This window comes from Pseudophryne corroboree, chromosome 5 (genome assembly GCF_028390025.1).
Source record: "Pseudophryne corroboree isolate aPseCor3 chromosome 5, aPseCor3.hap2, whole genome shotgun sequence".
NCBI classification, from domain to species: domain Eukaryota; kingdom Metazoa; phylum Chordata; class Amphibia; order Anura; family Myobatrachidae; genus Pseudophryne; species Pseudophryne corroboree.
In genome coordinates this window covers 632,772,596-632,790,937 of record NC_086448.1, presented here as the reverse complement: position 1 = coordinate 632,790,937, position 18,342 = coordinate 632,772,596, and the positions used below count along the sequence as shown (strand labels likewise).

The 18,342-nt window shown below is 44.6% G+C and overlaps 1 protein-coding gene across 1 annotated transcript in view; it reads right to left on the bottom strand.

The window, feature by feature from the left end:
- The window catches only part of CABLES1 (Cdk5 and Abl enzyme substrate 1), a 254,796-nt gene that overhangs the window by 234,749 nt on the left and 1,705 nt on the right, over nt 1–18,342 (bottom strand). The window lies entirely within an intron of this gene.

Here is an 18,342-nt window from a genome sequence, read left to right as displayed (position 1 = left end):
GTATTTTTCATCTTATATCAGTGATACTAACAAATATGCCACAGGTATTTAAAACAACACCTGTCCTGCGTGATTCAGCGATGTCCTCCTCCTCCGCACTTTCCTCTCCAATGTTGCTAGCAGCCTACTGGTGCTGGCGGATGTATGATGACTAATGCGTATGAACAACAACCATCTGCAAAGTGCAACTCCGCAGGGCATGCTACAGATAGCATAAATGATACAGTGACGCTTTCTGACCATGAATATTTCAGGAAGCAGTCCTGGCACCCCTAGCTCTACCGAGAGACTACCCACTGGTGACTTATTTAGGGAGCTTTGATAATAGCAGGAAGAGTGTCATGACAATTCAATGACCGTTGAATAGCGCTGGGAATTAGCTCCTGGAGCTATTCAATACAGCGCCATGAGAGACGATTTCTTCTCGCACCACCGGAGGGGTGCGAACAGAAATCCGACAAAAGTGCCGGCGCAATGCTGATTTCTGCTCTTAGCGCGGCGGAAACAGCATCGCACCGGGTACTAATGTCGGAGAATGCCCATTCTCCAGACAAAACACCCTGTTTAGTCAGGGAGAATGGGCATTCTCCAACTTACCACTGCGCTGTATTGAATAGCTAATTCCCGATGCTATACAACTGTCACCAAATTGAATCGAGCCCAAAGAGTTACAAGGCAACACAGAGGCCAATGAAATTATTTTACTCTAACTATATAGGTGACAAATACAGTTTTAATAATAATCATTATGCATTTATCTAAATAATAGCTATTTAAATCTGATTCAATGTATGTGTATAATATACATACATAGTAACATAGCATCTGAGGTTGAAAAAAGACAATTGTCCATCGAGTTCAACCTATTTGTGGTCTCCTATGCATGATGATTTGACTAAAATTTCTGACTGATGCTGCTGTCAGCCATTGCATTTTATCCCTATTTATAGTAACTATAATGCATGACTATGCACCATACCCCTGGATATCCATTAGGAATTTATCTAACCCATTCTTAAAGGTGTTGACAGATTCCGCCATTACAACTCCCTCAGGCAGGGAATTCCAAACACGTATTGTCCTTACCGTGAAAAAGCCTTTACGCCGTATTGTGCGGAATCTCCTCTCCTCTAACCTGAGCGAGTGTCCACGAGTCCTCTGTGTTGATCTAACCAAAAATAGGTCCCGCGCAAGCTCTGTGTATTGTCCCCTTATATATTTGTAGATGTTGATCATATCCCCTCTTAGTCTCCGCTTTTCCAATGTAAACATGCCTAGTCTTTCAAGCCTTTCCTTGTATTCCATTGTCTCCATGCCCTTAATTAGTTTGGTCGCCCTCCTCTGTACCTTTTCTAGCTCCAGGATATCCTTTTTGTAGTACGGTGCCCAGAATTGTACACAGTATTCAAGGTGTGGCCTCACTAGTGATTTATATAACGGGAGTATAATACTCTCGTCCCTAGCATCAATACCCCGTTTTATGCATGCTAATATCTTATTAGCCTTCTTTGCTGCAGTCCTACTGCTTAGCTTGCTATCTATGAGGACACCTAAGTCCTTTTCCAGTACAGAATCCCCTAATTTTACCCCATTTAGTAGGTAGGTGTAATTTTTGTTCTTGTTACCACAGTGCATTACCTTACACTTGTCTGTGTTGAAGCGCATTCTCCATTTGGCTGCCCATGCTTCTAATTTAACTAAGTCGTTCTGAAGAGACTCAGCATCCTCCTCTGTATTTATAGCCTTACACAATTTGGTATCATCTGCAAAAATTGACACCATGCTCTCTAGACCTTCTGTTAGGTCGTTACACACAAACTCAGTCGGCGGCACTCACTGTTCCCATAGAGAAAACGAGCCACACAGCTTCTATGTCCTTGTGGCTTGGTCTTTTTATAGGAGTCGTGAGTGTCGCCAACTAGGTATCTATATTACTGGCAACAGCATTGTTGCTACTGGAGAGAACTGGCCAGTACATTGGATTATATTTGAGAGATACATATATACAGTGTGTGTATGTAAACAGATATGATGGGGATATTGGCGACCAATGGTGTTGTTACAGTACTAATCATCAAGAAAGAATATATTCAATTAAAAATTCACATGAGCACTTTATCTAGGATAAAGTATATAAAAAGCATAAAATTCAACAGAATGTAGGTGGAGATATACAAAGTTAAAAAAGCGGTATATAAAAAAAGTAAAATAAATAAATAATTGTATTTATTTATGTAAGCCCTGACCCATTCCTCTCCCATTTACACTCCCGCCCGTCCTCTTCGCTCCGCTAATGCACGCCGTCTCTCCTGCCTTCTGATTTCCTCCTCCCACCTCCAAGATTTTGCACGTGCTGCTCCCTTTTTCTGGAATTCTCTACCTCTCCCCCTCAGACTCTCCACCACTCTACAAACCTACAAACGGGATCTCAAGACACACTTCTTCACCAAACCCAGCTGTCTCTCATCCTTAGCCTTCTGTGGCCCACACTCACTTTCTACCCCATTTGGGTCACCCTTTGTATGGCCCCTCCCATTTAGAATGAAAGCACTCACGAGCAGGGTCCTCTTCCCTCATGTATTGAACTGTAAAGTCACTGTCTTCACGTTTTGCTTACTCTGTAATTGGGCGCTACGGATCCCATGTGGTGCCATATAAATAAAATGATAATTATATATACAGTACCAGTCAAAAGTTTGGACACACCTTATCATTCAATGGTTTTTATTTAATTATTTTCTACATTGTAGATTAATACTTAAGACATCAAAACTATGAAAGAACACATATGGAATTATGTTGTAAACAAAAAACAAAAAAAGGGTGTTAAAACAAAATATGTTTTATATTTTAGATTCCTCAAAGTAGCCCCCTTTATCTTTGATGACAGCTTTGCACACTCTTGGCATTCTCTCAATCAGCTTCATATGGTAGTCTCCTGGAATGGTTTTCCAACAATCTTGAAGGAGTTCCCAGAGGTGCTGAGCACTTGTTGGCTGCTTTTCCTTTACTCTGCAGTTCAACTCATCCCAAACCATCTCAATTGGGTTTAGGTCGGGTGATTGTGAAGGCCAGGTCATCTGACACTTTTTTTTGGTTGAAAAATTACATTTCAGTAGGTTTTAAAAATAGGTGTGACACCTTTTTACTTTATACAAAACAAGAACTGTACATACCAAATAACAATACTATGTAAATATATAGCATATTATAAAGGTTTTAACGTTTTTGTAAAATAGAACAACAGCAACAAGTCAGCAAATACTCTGGTAATAAATTAAAAGCCAAGGAGATTAAGGTAAATTATCATACACAGGAGCATTAGGTTCCACCGGCCTCTGTGTGGGGGTGGCTGGGGATGACTATACTCATACAGTGCTTGGTATGGTGCAGGATTGAAATGGGGATATGAGTGACTGTATTGGGGAGGCATATTATGGGGGTGCCCTAAGCGTTGACTTTGGCAACCAAACAGAGATGTGAGAAACTCTTGGTTCTCACTCTGTAGCTCACGAATATGATCCATAAAATTGTTCTTAATGGTTTGTTCCGCTGCAAGGATACAGTCCATGCGAGCACTTTCCCTGGCTGCCACGGCTGCGTGCATTTGCTCAAGCTTATCCAGCAGAACAGTCGTCATGGCATTGGCTGCCTGTTCTGTCTTGTTAGGCCTCCTCCTGCGTGGCGTTACAGTATATACCGTGGGTGCAAAAGATCAAAAATTTCTTAACAAATGTGAATTGCAGTGAGGCTATAGAAAACTGCAGTGATGATAGCAAGCATGTCTGTGGTCTCCTCCCACCTACACACTGCAACATTTATAATTTTTTTATATTATTTTAGTTGTTATTCATCTCCAATTACTTTTGAATATTTTATTATTTGGCCACTTACTACATATTTTCTCTGGCATATACATCGAAATCGGGTGACAAGTAACCAAATAATAAAACAAGTGTATGTTCAGATTTTGTTGAAAATATATAATTGTTAACTTACTTGGTCCTCGTAAAGGCTGCATTGGGGTTGTTGATGTTGGGGTTGTTGCGGCCACACTAGGTCCAGGTTGTATCTCATCAGTTGTAGGCAACACACTGGCTTCTTCCATCAGCAGTGGATCTTCCTCCACGGGTGTTGGCTCATCCACAAGCAATGCAGGTGGCGGAGATAACTGTGCCTCTGGGGTCACTACAGGAGGGAGGGGTTCTGCAGCACAGGCCTGTCTAGTTTCAGCGGCAGCCAGACTGGATGACAATGTCACAGGGTTGCTTAATGCGGTATGGCAAAATGCAAGGGCACACAACTCAAAATACTGCCAATCCATGCGGGCAGCACCACTGCGGTTCCTATTGTGGTCGTTAACCTTGTGAAATTGTTTCTTGAGTGCCTTCAATTTATTGACAACCTGCTGTTGGGACCTAATAAAGCCTGTTGCCGCAAGTATTTTAGTGATGCTGCGATATGTTATCGCATCCCTGGCTGTACCCGTTATCTGCCGACGTATCTCCTTCCTCACCCCTGATCCGCAGCAACTACCTGACTTCATCATCACCCCAGTTTGCCATGGCTAGGTCCAAAGGAGTGCAGAACTGGTCCACAGGAGTATAGAACTGTGCAGATTGCTTTAAGACACATGTGCTCGCAGTGCAGTACTGTAAACAAACCTCAGCTGACTGGAAACAACCAATCAGCGCTATTTCTTCATGGGTGACCAGAATATCCCAGGACTGCACCATTTTAGTGCACAATAATCCGGGTCCGACACGTGTTCAACCCGGGAAGAAATACCGGGTTGGACGTCCCGGAATATTCAGACTGGCGCTTTCACACCGCACATCAACCCGTGTGCAAAGCTGTCATCAAAGCAAAAAAGGGGGCTACTTTGAGGAATCTAAAACATAAAAACATATTTTGTTTTGTGCAACACTTTTTTCTTTCATAGTTTTGATGTCTTCAGTATTAATCTACAATGTAGAAAGTAATTAAAATAAATAAAAACCACTGAATGAGAACGTGTGTCCAAACTTTTGCCTGGTGTATATATTATAAATATATATATATATTTATATTATATAATATATACACACCAGGCTCATCCACAAAGAATGCAAGTGACGGTGGCGGAGATAACTGTATAATAAATATATATATATATATATATATATATATATATATATATATATATATATATATATATATATATATATATATATATATATATATATATATATATCTCTCTCTCGTATTTTCCGGACCATAGGACGCGCCTGACCATAAGACGCACCTAGTGTTTAGAGTAGGAAAACTGGGAAAAAAAGAGCCAGCATACACACACAGACACACACACACATCAGAGCCAGCATACACACACAGACACACACACACACATCAGAGCCAGCATACACATAGACACACACTCATATTGTAGACAGTACCAGTGGTTCCCCGCGTCCAGGCTCTCAGCTAACGCTGCCCGCGGTGCACTCCTGAGGAGGGAGGAGGTGTGGGGGAGCGGGGGGAGTCACATGATGCCGGCTCTGAGATGCGGCGCGCTCTGCTGATGACGGCGCAGCAGCAGCATCCAGGACCCGCCGGTTCCCCGCGTCCAGGCTCTCGGCTAACGCTGCCTGCAGGGAAACTCCTGAGGAGAGAGGAGCGGGGGGAGTCACATGATGCCGGCTCTGCTGTTGGGCTCTGAGATGCGGCGCGCTCTGATGACGTTGCAGCAGCATCCAGGACTTGCCGCTACCCGCAAACTTCATCTGCATTGGCTCTTATTCGCTCCATAAGACGCACATACTTTTTCCCCCACATTTTTGGGGAGAAAAAGTGCGTGTTATGGTCCGAAAAATACGAATATATATATATATATATATATATATATATATATATATTATTTATTTATTTTTATTTTTTTTTTATTTTCCACAACCAGTGCGGCACTCCAATGACTCACTGCAAACCTGTATTAGCAGCAACGTTTCAATGCCTTTATTGATGTGGCATATTCATCAGGCAAAGAGCAAGAGCACAAAAGAAAACCATCTCACTTATAAAGACACAATGCTAGTGGCGCCATTCCAAGCCAGGACCGCTCACAATACAGAAGACGTCATCACGCAGTGACACGCTGCAACGACTGACATCTGTGTAACCATAGTGACAAATCAACATTGAACTACACACCTTATAGACACATACTAACAAATACAAAATAAGATTAAAATAAACGATGGCAGGACTGAAAGAACAATAATAACAGTTTACAAACATTATTAGTAAACAACCAATTACTAAGGGCCAAAACAGTAATACCACTTTGTTCATTGAGACCTCACATTGCAACAATTTTAAACTTCTTTTGCCTCTTCAAATTGAAGCAGGCACATGATCTATCATTCGATATTTGAGCTCGACATCCCTCAAATATCGAATGATAGATCATGTTTTTCAACAGACGACCACCCTTCATGTTCAGGTTTTTTGCACTAGCACTTTATTTGTATAGATTTTGCACGCTGTGATTGCACTTGTACTTTTTAAGGAAATATGGCAACCACTGTACAGGAAAGTGGAGACTTCACTTTGTTTTTATTACACTGTGATACATATGACACATTGAGCTTCTCAGACATTGAAGCAGAGAGAATTCTGCATAAAGAGCAGCTTTTTCAGAAATTATTGTCCCGTCTGGTGAGGATGCACAGAGAGAACTAGATTATTTATACCATAGCCAAACCCTGTCAGATTATTATCGAGCAAAGCAGCTGCCAAGGGGCTTCAGAGTCCATAATATTTCCACCATAGGCCGATACAGCATGGAATTCTGCAGAAAGTGTATCTCCGTGCTGAACAAGTGCTCCATGGACTTGGTTTTATTGGTAGTAGAAGAATCCACAAAAGAGTTGGAGAAAACCCGTGAAAATATACGAAAATTTGAAACAGAAAATGCAACATTTCTGGCTCTGGACCAGTCCAAAACGTGGATGCTCAAACTTAACGAGCAGGTGGAGCAATACAAAAATAACCTCCTTAAGTTCAAAAAAGAGAAGTGGCAGAAAGTACAGATGGACTATGCCCAGCACAGGGTATACACCTGGCTGGGCAACACCAACACCATGAACATAAGGAGGAAGCCCACTCGTAATCCAAGATTTAGGAATGGAGGCAAACAATATAGTACCTCCGCCAGTGAGTCTGAGGACATCAGCAGCTTCTTCAAGTGAGGTGACCCCTTTACGGATCAAGACCCATGCAGTGGTAGCAGCACGGGATGGAAAAGGAAGTGCACGAGACGGGGAGGACAAAATCAAAGACAAGACAAAAGCCATGAAGGGGAAGAAACATTCATCTTTCATTTGTCCCCGATTCCCCCTGACTCCAGCTGAGGTGAGAGTGCTATATAAGGGGCTGTCATATGTCCCCACTAATTACGGAAATGATTTTAGCTGCACGGTAGATACATTCAAGTTACACCATACCTTAAAAATTAAGGAACATTTTAGCAGACCCCCACCAGGTAAAGACACAATACCATTACCTCCAAGAATGCAGATATTGGGTCCCAAGTCACGTTTCGATCCAGTGACACAAAATGCATCTTTGAAAACCATTCCACAGGCTGCTGGAGACAACAGGAAACGAGACTGTTCCCCATAAGCATCATAATTTGCAACGAGAGGAGCGCAAGGCCCTGAAGGATTTGGGTAACCGCAAAGACATCATCATACGCAATGCGGATGAGGGAGGGGCTGTGGTAATACAAGGCATCACTGAGTATAAAGCTGAATGCTATAGACTTCTGGGTGACCAGGACACATACTGCAAATTGGACACTGAACCATCGCAGGATTATAGAATGCAATTATCTAAGTTGTTACAGCAGGCTCAGGAAGAAGGTGTTATCACAGCATATATGGCCAATAGGCTGTGTCCGGAATACCCTGTAACCCCTCTGTTTTATACCATCCCTAAGATTCACAGAGGCCTCCGGGGAGACAGATTATATCGGCCCGGGGGTCTCTGTGTGAACCAGTGGTTATTTACTTAGACGCTTATTTGCAACCCTGTATTCAGGGTACTTTTTCTCATTTAAAAGATTCAAGCATGTAGCTTAGAAAGTTTCTAACTGTTGTACCGGCTGATGTAATATTGGCAACAATTCATGTGACGAGCCTATACACGTGTATACCCCATGCACAGGGTTTACGGGCTGTAAGGCAATTAATCACTGGTAATGGGTCCTATGGGGGACCAGATACTGATTTTTTTATGTCGCTATTGGAGTTCACTCTGAGACAATTTTTTAATTTTTGACGGTAGTTACTACAGGCAGCAAACGGGGTGTGCCATGGGGTCGTCTGTGGCACCCTCGTTTGCCAATGCCTTTATGTGGGAGGTCGAGAGAGAATTGTTTTTCTCCAGGAAGGAAGTGGCTGATCGTTTGTTTATTTACTATCATTATATCGACGATCTGCTGTTATTTTGGAGGGGCACAGAGCAGGAATTTAATGACTTTGTAATGGCACACAATGCCACCAGTAGTCCCATTAAGTTGACAATGACGAGTAGTCAATCATAAATGTGTTTTCTGGACATTCAAATCAGAATTCAGAATGTCCAGATAGTGACGGGGCTGTATAAAAAAAACCTACAGACCGTAACACTATGTTAAGACATGACCGTTGCTGGGGGATGAAAACTGTCAAGGGCCTCCCGTATTCTCAGTTCTTGAGAGTTTATAGAGTTAGTAGTGACGAAAGGGAAACGGCAAGACAGCTAAATGAGATGGAACAAAGGTTATCCTCTGAAATTGTTAAGATCGGCTAGGAAAAAGGCATTGGGCAAGAAACGTGAGGAACTGCTCCAACCTTCCAGCCCCAAGGATACATCTAAAATCATTCCATGGGTAAATTAATTTTCTGTGAGGAGTGAGAACGTTAGGAAAAAAGTGAGAAAACTGTGGCCGATGGTCACATCTGACCCTGAATTAAAGATCTTTCATAACAAACGGTTAATGCCTAGTTAGAAAAGAGGTAGAAGCATCAGGGATATAGTGGAAAAAACTGACATGTCTAAATTGAAATCCACCCCGACTAATTTTTTAACACGTAAGAACGGGTGCTTCAAGTGCACTGGTTGCACTACATGCTCGCATATTTCACCTGGAGATAGTATCTCCCATCCGTTCACGGGCAAGAAATTTCCCATCAAATGGCCCTTAACCTGTAGTACGAAATTTGTAGTCTATGCCATCATATGCCCATGTGGGCAGTACTACATAGGCAAAACTGAGTGCCAGTTAAAAAGTCAGGATGGCACAACACAGACAGGCCTCAAATATCGAATGATAGATCATGTGCTTGCTTCAATTCAAGGAGGCAAAAGAAGTTTAAAATTGTTGCAATGTGAGGCTCGTTGGATTTCATGTCTTGATACTTTAGCCCCAAAAGGTCTCAATCGTATAGTGTTCTGGCCCTTAGTAATTGAGGTTGTTTACTAATAATGTTTGTAAACTGTTATTATTGTTCTTTCAGTCCTGCCATGGTTTATTTTAATCTTATTTTGTATATGTTAGTATGTTTCTATAAGGTGTGTAGTTCAATGTTGATTTGTCACTATGGTTACACAGATGTCAGTCGTCACTGCGTGATGACGTCTTCTGTATTGTCCGGGTGAGCGGTCCCGGCTTGGAATGGTGCCACTAGCATTATCTATCTTTATAAGGTGAGATGTTTTTCTTTTGCTCTTTGTCTGATGAAAATGCCACATCAATAAAAGGCATTGAAACGTTGCTGCTAATAGATGTTTGCAGTGAGTCACTGGAGTGCCACACCGTTTGTGGATGGTAACTGTTGCTTTTTTGTGAGGGCACCCAATGCAGTACAATTTGTAGGAGGCTGAGCCGGATATTTGGTTATAAAAATTATATTATATTATATTATAATAGATATAAATAGATATATATATATATATATATATATATATATATATATATATATATATAGAGAGAGAGAGAGAGAGAGAGAGAGAGAGAGAGAGAGAGAGAGAGAGAGAGAGAGAGAGAGAGAGAGAGAGAGAGATAGATATCTATCTATCTATCTATCTGAGTGCCGCCATACCGGGAAGTATATTGTGGGCCCATTTGGGCTTCTAGGAGGGCACCGGAGCAGACGTATTTTCTAATGGGAGTGCTGCCCCAATTGTGTATATATATATATATATATATATATATATATATATATATATATATATATATATATATATATATATATATATATTTTATATTTTATTTTTTTTATTTATTTTATTAGTGTGTAGCATCGGGATTTAATGCAAATTTGCTGCTGATTCACATTAACCATTGACCCATACAATCTGGGATAAATTCCTTGAGCTATGGGTTAACACGTTTGCGGCATCAACGATCAAGCCATTTAATGCCGGTTTCTGTTTGTGCTTCCCTTAGGCTCGATCAAATAATAGGATTTTAATTACCTACAGGTAAACCCTTTTCTCATAGTCCGTAGAGGATGCTGGGGTTCCATTTAGTACCATGGGGTATAGACTGGTCCTTTGGGAGCCACTGGCACTTCAAGTGTTTAACAGTGTGGGCTGGCTCCTCCGTCTATGCCCCTCCTACCAGACTCAGTCCAGAAACTGTACCCGAGGAGACGGACATACTTCGAGAGAAGGAAATACAGATACTGGTGAGATTCACACCAGCCCACACTTAAAATCGAAAAAAACATGCTGACCAGCATGCAACATGGAGAAACCATGCTAACCAGCATGAACCATGCAGAAATCATGCAAAATCGCATGAAACATGAAGAAATCATGCCAACCAGCAGGCAACACAAAGAAAACATGTTATCTAGCATGAAACAGGAAGCAACCATGCCAATCAGCATGTAACCTGAAGAAACCATGCATGAAAGAGGAACAGCAACAGCTGAACCAATACTTAACTAAGTAGCAACGCAGGAAAATTAAGCACTGGGCGGGTGCCCAGCATCCTCTACGGACTATGAGAAAAGGATTTACCGGTAGGTAATTAAAATCCTATTTTCTCTTATGTCCTAGAGGATGCTGGGGTTCCATTTAGTACCATGGGGATGTACCAAAGCTCCCAGTACGGGAGGGAGTGTGCTGAGGATCCTGCAGAACGGAGTGACCAAACTTTAGGTCCTCAGATGCCAAAGCATCGAACTTGTAGAACTTCAGCCAACGTGTTCGACCCCGACCAAGCAGCTGGTCAGCAAAGCTGTAAAGCCGAGACAACCCAGGCAGCTGCCCAGGAACAACCCACTGTACGAGTAGAGTGGGCCTTAACCGATCCTTGACACGGCAGGCCTGCCGTAGAATAAGCATGCTGGATAGTAAACCCGATCCAGCAAGCAAATGTCTGCTTAGAAGCAGGACACCCAACCACGGGGGTCATTCCGAGTTGTTCGCTAGCAGATTTCGGTCGCAGCGATCAGGCAAAAATTAAAAATTGGCACGCATGCGTATGCGGCGCAATGCGCACACGCGTCGTACTATTACAACGAACGATGTTGTTTCACACAAGGTCTAGCGAAGCTTTTCAGTCGCACTGCTGGCCGCAGAGTGATTGACAGGAAGTGGACTTTTCTGGGTGTCAACTGACCGTTTTCAGGGAGTGTGTGGAAAAACGCAGGCGTGCCAGATAAAAACGCAAGCGTGGCTGGCCGAATGCAGGGCGTGTTCGTGACGTCAAAACAGGATCTGAATAGTCTAAAGTGATCGCAAGCTAGGAGTAGGTCTGGAGCTACTCTGACACTGCACAACATTATTTTGATCCTTTCGTTCGCACTTCTGCTAAGCTAACATACACTCCCAGAGGGCGGCGGCTTAGCATTTGCACGGCTGCTAAAAGCAGCTAGCGAGCGAACAACTCGGAATGACCACCCATGTTGGAATCATAAAGGACAAATAGAGCATCCGACTACCTGTGACGAGAAGTCCTCTTAACAGAAAACTTTCAAAGCCCTCACAACATCCAAGGACTTTGAGGTAATTGAGGCGTCAGTAGCCACTGTCACCACAATAGGTTGGTGATATGAAAAATCGACACAACCTGTGGAAGAAATTGCCGATGCGTTCTGAGCTCAGCTCCATCTTTATGGAAAAACAAGTAGGGGCTCTTGCATGACAATGCCCCCAATTTCGACACCCATCGAGCAGATGCCAATTCCAACAGTGTGACCACCTTCCAAGTTAGAAACTTGACGTCCACTTCCTGTAAAGGCTCGAACCAATCAGACTGCAGGAACTGCAGCACCACATTAAGATCCCAAAGTGCCGTCGGGGGCACAAAGGGTGGCTGGATGTGCAGAACCCCTATCAAGAAAGTCTGAACCTCAGGGACAGCAGCCAATTGTTTCTGGAAAAAAACGGACAAGGCCGAAATCTGGACCTTTATAGAGCCCAAGCGTAGGCCCACAACCACACCTGCTTGCAGAAAGAGAAACAGTCCTAGTTGAAACTCCACCGTAGGAAACTTCTTGGATTCACACCAACACACGTACCTTTTCCAAGTGCGATGGTAATGTTTAGACGTTACCCCCTTCCTAGCCTGTATCAGGGTAGGAATGACTTTGTTCTGAATGCCCTTCCGAGCCAAGACCTGGCGGTAAACCTCCATGCTGTCAAACGTAGCCGTGGTAAGTCTTGATAAGCGAACGGCCCCTGTTGCAGAAGGTCCTCGCGAAGAGGACTCGGATCTTCCAGCAGTAACTCCAGAAGATCCGCGTACCAAGCACTTCTTGGCCAATCCGGTGCAATGAGGATCGCCTGAACTCTTGCTCTTTTTATTAGCTTGAGAATCCATGGGATGAGTGGAAGTGGAGGGAACACATACACTGACCAGAACACCCACAGAGTTACCAGAGCGGCCACCGCCACTGCTTGTGTGACCTGGAACAGTACCTCCGAGGCTTCTCGTTGAGGCGAGAGGCCATCATGTCTATCTGAGGTACACCCCATTGGCTTGTTACCTCTGTGAATACCTCCGGGTGGAAGCCCCATTCTCCTGGATGGAGATCGTGTCTGCTGAGGAAGCTTGCTTCCCAGTTGCCCACTCCCGGAATGAAGATTGCTGACAGCACCCGCGCATGCTTCTCTGCCCAGAGGAGGATTATTGTCACCTCTGACATTGCAGCCCTGCTCTTCGTTCCGCCCTGCCTGTTTATGTAAATGTCACCACCGTAACGTTGTCCGACTGAACCTGAATGGCTTGATCTCGCAGAAGATGTGCCGCTTGTAGAAGGTCATTGTACATGGCCTTCAGATCCAGAATGTTTATTGGAAGAAGAGATTCCTGAACGGACCACTTTCCTTGGAAGTTTTCCCCCTGAGCGACTGCTTCCCAACCCCTGAGACTTGCATCCGTGGTTAGATTAATCCAATTCTGAACCCCGAACCTGCCGCCCTCGAGTAGGTGAGAAGTTTGCAGCCACCAGAGGAGTGAAATTCTGGCTTTCGGTGACAGGTGTATCCGCTGGTGCATGTGAAGATGAGATCCTGACCATAAGACCAGGAGATCCAGTGGGAAAGACCGTGCAAGGAATCTTCCGTACTGTCGAGCCTCTTCGGAGGCAACCATCTTCCACAGAATGCGAATGCACTGATGAACAGATACCCGGGCGGGCATTAGGACATCCCGGACCATTGATTGGATCACCAACGCTTTCTTCACCGGTAGAAACACCCTCTGCACTTGCGTGTCGAGAATCATCCCCAGGAAGGAACTCCTCCTTATCGGCTTCAAATGCGAAATTGGAAGCTTCAGGATCCACCCAAGATCCCGGGACAGTTGATTTGAGAGAGCAACACTCCGTAACAACATCTCCCTGGAGGATGTTAAGGTCGCCCAGATATGGAATTATGTACTCCTGGTTTGTGGAGCGGGAGTATAAAGGCAGCCATGGCCCTGATGAACACCCCCGATGTTGCGTAGAAGCCATGTTCAGTGTTTGGAACTGAAAGTGACATAGTTATAGTTCAACCTTAGATAGGCCTAGAGAGGCGGCCAGATTGGAATGTGAAGTACGCAACCCCGATATCCCGGGATACCAGGAATTCCTCTACATCTCGAGCAGAGATCATCACTCCCAGACTCCATCCAGAATTGAACATTCACCAGTAGGGAATCAATGACCCCAGGTTTGAATAGTAACCCCTGTTACGTAAATGAGGTGGAACAGGAATAATGACATTAGTTTGACAAATGTTATGATCGCTTCCAGCAGTAGTGCACTTTCTGCCAGAGAAGCTAGGAAGCCTCATTTGAATAATCTGTGAGGCGGGAATACTAGAAATTCTAGTCTGCACCCCTGGGCAGCCCAACTGTTTCCAGGGGTCTAGGCATGATATCACCCAGATGTGTTACTGAATCTCTTTAGTCTCGCTTCCCCCTGCTTGACCCCCAGGCAGTGAGGTCCACCGACCATCCGAAGAGTTTTAAAAAGGCCGAATTTGAAATCCGTCCCTGGGAACCTGGCGGCGCAGGTTTTCTGGATTTCCCCAACGTCCTCTAAAGGAAGTGGAGGAATATGTGGAATCATGTTCGAAGGTATTGCAGTGTAGGTGTAGTATATAATTTCCTGGTCTGTGCAGCGGTGGAAGGAATACATACCGACTTACCCGCAGTTGACATGGATAATCACGTATCCCGTGCGTCCCAACAGGGTCTTACCTGTGAAGGGAGGACCTGTCATACCTTACTCGGATTCTGTATCACAGTCCATTGGTGTAGCCACCGTCCCTTGCTTGTCGAAACTGCCAGAGCAGTGGTCCCTGTCTTATGTAGGTCAATCTCCTTCATGGCGTCTCGTCCTGTATGTGACATAGAAACAAGTACTAGTCACTTCTACATATAGAATCTAAATCATCAAGTAAGGAGCCTGACCACTTTACAATAGCCCCAGAGATGTACGCAAAAGTGGGTCTCCGAGTCACACCTGCAGCTGTGTACAGTATTAGATTAGTCTCAATAGGTGATCAGCCTTTATGGAGGTTGTACCAGGGACAGGTAAGACAACCATATTTGACAATTTAGACACTCTATAGGGATGTGGATAATAACTCTGGATGTACTCAGGTTTTCCCAAATAAGGAGTTTAACGCCCTACACAGTTAGAAGGCATTCATTATATACATATAATAATATTCCTCATCCTAAAATAGCCTCAAAAATATGTTGGACCCCTCATATATGCATTATATGGACAAGTGTACGCTTTCTAGGGTACAGAGTCGGGGTGAGAGGCACAGCAGGGGGATTTGAAACCCCACACTTCTCAAAACTGCGGCTTCTACCCAGTATGGGATATATTTGAAGCAATATATTTTAAAGTAAACCTTATGGAGGCCACCCCAGGGGGATCTGCCACTAAGGCCCGAGATTTTGAGCATGGTATAGACTCCCCAGGAGCATGGTTAGGAGCATGGTATAGACTCCCCAGGAGAAGATATACATTCTGCAGCACAGGACAAAGTGCCTTAAACATGGTAAAGTGGATTACACATACACAGGAAAATGTCAACACAGTTTCTACCCCTTCAGAGAGTCACAGAGCACAAGAAGCCAGCCACAGCGCGCCCTTATAGGCTTTTATAAAGATAAAAACCCCGCTGACTAGCGTAACGTTATCAGGGTAGCTAGTACATAATATCACTTCCCCCTTGTTTATAACAACTTTTACTTCAGTGTAGTTATTTGGAGAACAGCGTTCCCTGTCAGCATGTTTCTGCAAGAAGAACATAGCGCTGGTTAGCGCTGGATCCGCTCTGAGGAGAAGCTCCGCCACCTGCAATGGCGCATCTTCCCGCACTTAGAGATTATACTGGCCTGAGGTCATTTTTGCAGCAAACAGTGGGTTAGACCTTGAAAGCTATATGTGACCAGTGTAGGGTATCGCGCTGGCCCAGGACGGTATCCGGACTCCAGGTCGACAACAAAAAGGTCGACACACCTTAGGTCGCCGCCAATTGGTCGACACACCTTAGGTCGACATGGACAAAAGGTCGACAGGAACAAGGTCGACATGGGAAAAGGTCGACATGGAAAAAGGTCGACATGGGGTTTTTATGTTTTTTTTTCCATTTTTCGAACCTTTTCATACTTAACGATCCACGTGGACTACGATTGGAACGGTAATCTGTGCCGAGCGAAGCGGAGCGAAGGCACCATGCCCGTAGCATGGCGAGCGAAGCGAGCCATGCGAGGGGACGCGGTGCACTAATTGGGGTTCCCAGTCACTCAACGAAGAAAACGACACCAAAAAAACATTAAAAAAACTCATGTCGACCTTGTTCCTGTTGACCTTTTGTCCATGTCGACCTTTTGCCCATGTCGACCTAAGGTGTCGACCAATTGGCGGCGGCCTAAGGTGTGTCGACCTTTTTGTTGTCGACCCTGAGTCCCAGACCCCCCAGGACGCCTCTCACAGCGCCATACACAGTGTGCCGCTGAGCCTTCCAGAGTGCAGCCTGTCAGAGCTGCGCTCCCACCCTTGTGCCGCCATTCTCGCCGGGGACCCACTTACCGGGACTCCGGCGTCAGATTCACCACTCTTTCTTCTGGCTCTGTTAGGGGGTGGCAGCATGCTGCGGGAGTGAACGGTCGTCTCGAGCGGCTGACGATCACCCTCTGGAGCTCAGTGTCCTGTCAGCGGAGATAGTGGCCATTTACCTCTCTGGGTTGGACACTACTCCCCCCCTAAGTCCCACGAAGCAGAGAGGCTGTTGCCAGCAGCCTGCCTGTAAAATAAACTCTAGAAAACAATAAAACTCCTAGGAGCTCCCCTAGCTGTGACTAACTCCTCCGGGCACATTTTCTAAACAGAGTCTGGTAGGAGGGGCATAGAGGGAGGAGCCAGCCCACACTGTTAAACTCTTAAAGTGTCCGTGGCTCCCAAAAGACCCGTCTATAGCCCATGGTACTAAATGGAACCCCAGCATCCTCTAGAACGTAAGAGAAATTTAAGTTAAGTGGTTATTCTAATTGAATAACCCAGGCATATGAATTAGCCTGTGGTAAGTAATACAGCACACAGATCATTTAATCCAGCCCACATACTCTTTCTCTGCAAGAAGAGATGCCAGCAGCAGTGGTGGGTGTTCCTGAGAATCGCCCATCACTGCTGCTTGTGAGAGCGGCAGACACTGAGGGTAGGAGGGGCTGCAGTGACAACAGGCTGGTGGGCGATCCTGTTAGAATCACTGACCATCACAGTGTGGCCGGGGGAGAAGTGTGGGAAGCTGTAACTGTCTTGAGCTCCCTGAGCTTGGCCTACAGGAATATTGTGTGTGAGAGATCCGGTTAGGAACACCTTTCATTGGCCAGGTGAGACTGGAGGAGTAATAAATTAGGTTTCTATAGAGACTGGAGGAGGAGATCCGTGGGTGCAGAAGTGCTGGCTGTGTGCTGAGACTGGCAGCTGCTGGAAAATGATCTTCTGGCACCTGCCTGTGGGTGTTTCTACCAGTCTCATCAGATGTCACTGTTTGACAGCCCAGCTTGGTGTGGTTCCAGGAGCGTTTTAAGAGAGGAGGAGGCCCGTGTGCAGCCTTCTGCATCAGGGGCCCCCTCCTCTCTGACCGAGGCACAAAGTTTTAATACTTACCTCTTCGGAGTCCCCCCCGGCACTGCCATCCTTCTCCGCAGAGGCAATAGAGTCTGAGCACAGACTCTATTATGCATGCGCAGACCTCCGGGAAAACAGCGCGTCGGCCATTTACCCAAAAAAAAATTTTTATTAACGCGCAAAACATCCCGAAAAATGGCCGCCATGACACTTTTCCGGAGTTTTCAGCAGGCGCAATAGAGTTTGTTCCCCCAGTGCTCAGACTCTATTGCGCTGCTGGGAAGGGATGTCTCCGACGGTGGACTCCAGAGAGGTAAATAGTAAACAAATGGGTGCAGTGTGTGTATGAAGTGGGCACCCATTATAGATACGCCAATGCATGGTTCTCTCATGCAACCAGTCCAAGCAAGTAGTCAGGTTTCATTAACTATCTACATTATTGCTGAATTAGTTAAACATCACAGAAAATTGTGGCACCTTATCCATAAAGCTGTCAGCTGCTGTATCTAAATGAGCTGGCCTGGAAACGTCAATACTGCAGGTTTATGAACATGTCTGCATTTTATAACTGCCTCAAAGTCCAATAAAATTTTTTTTGGGAAATCAATATAAAAAGTTTGTGTCTTTTGCGATTGAGCTATAACAATAAAGTTATACTATATGTGGTGCAATACATATACTGTACAAGCTTACAGTTACAAGAAGGGTTGTAGCAAAACCAGTAAAAATA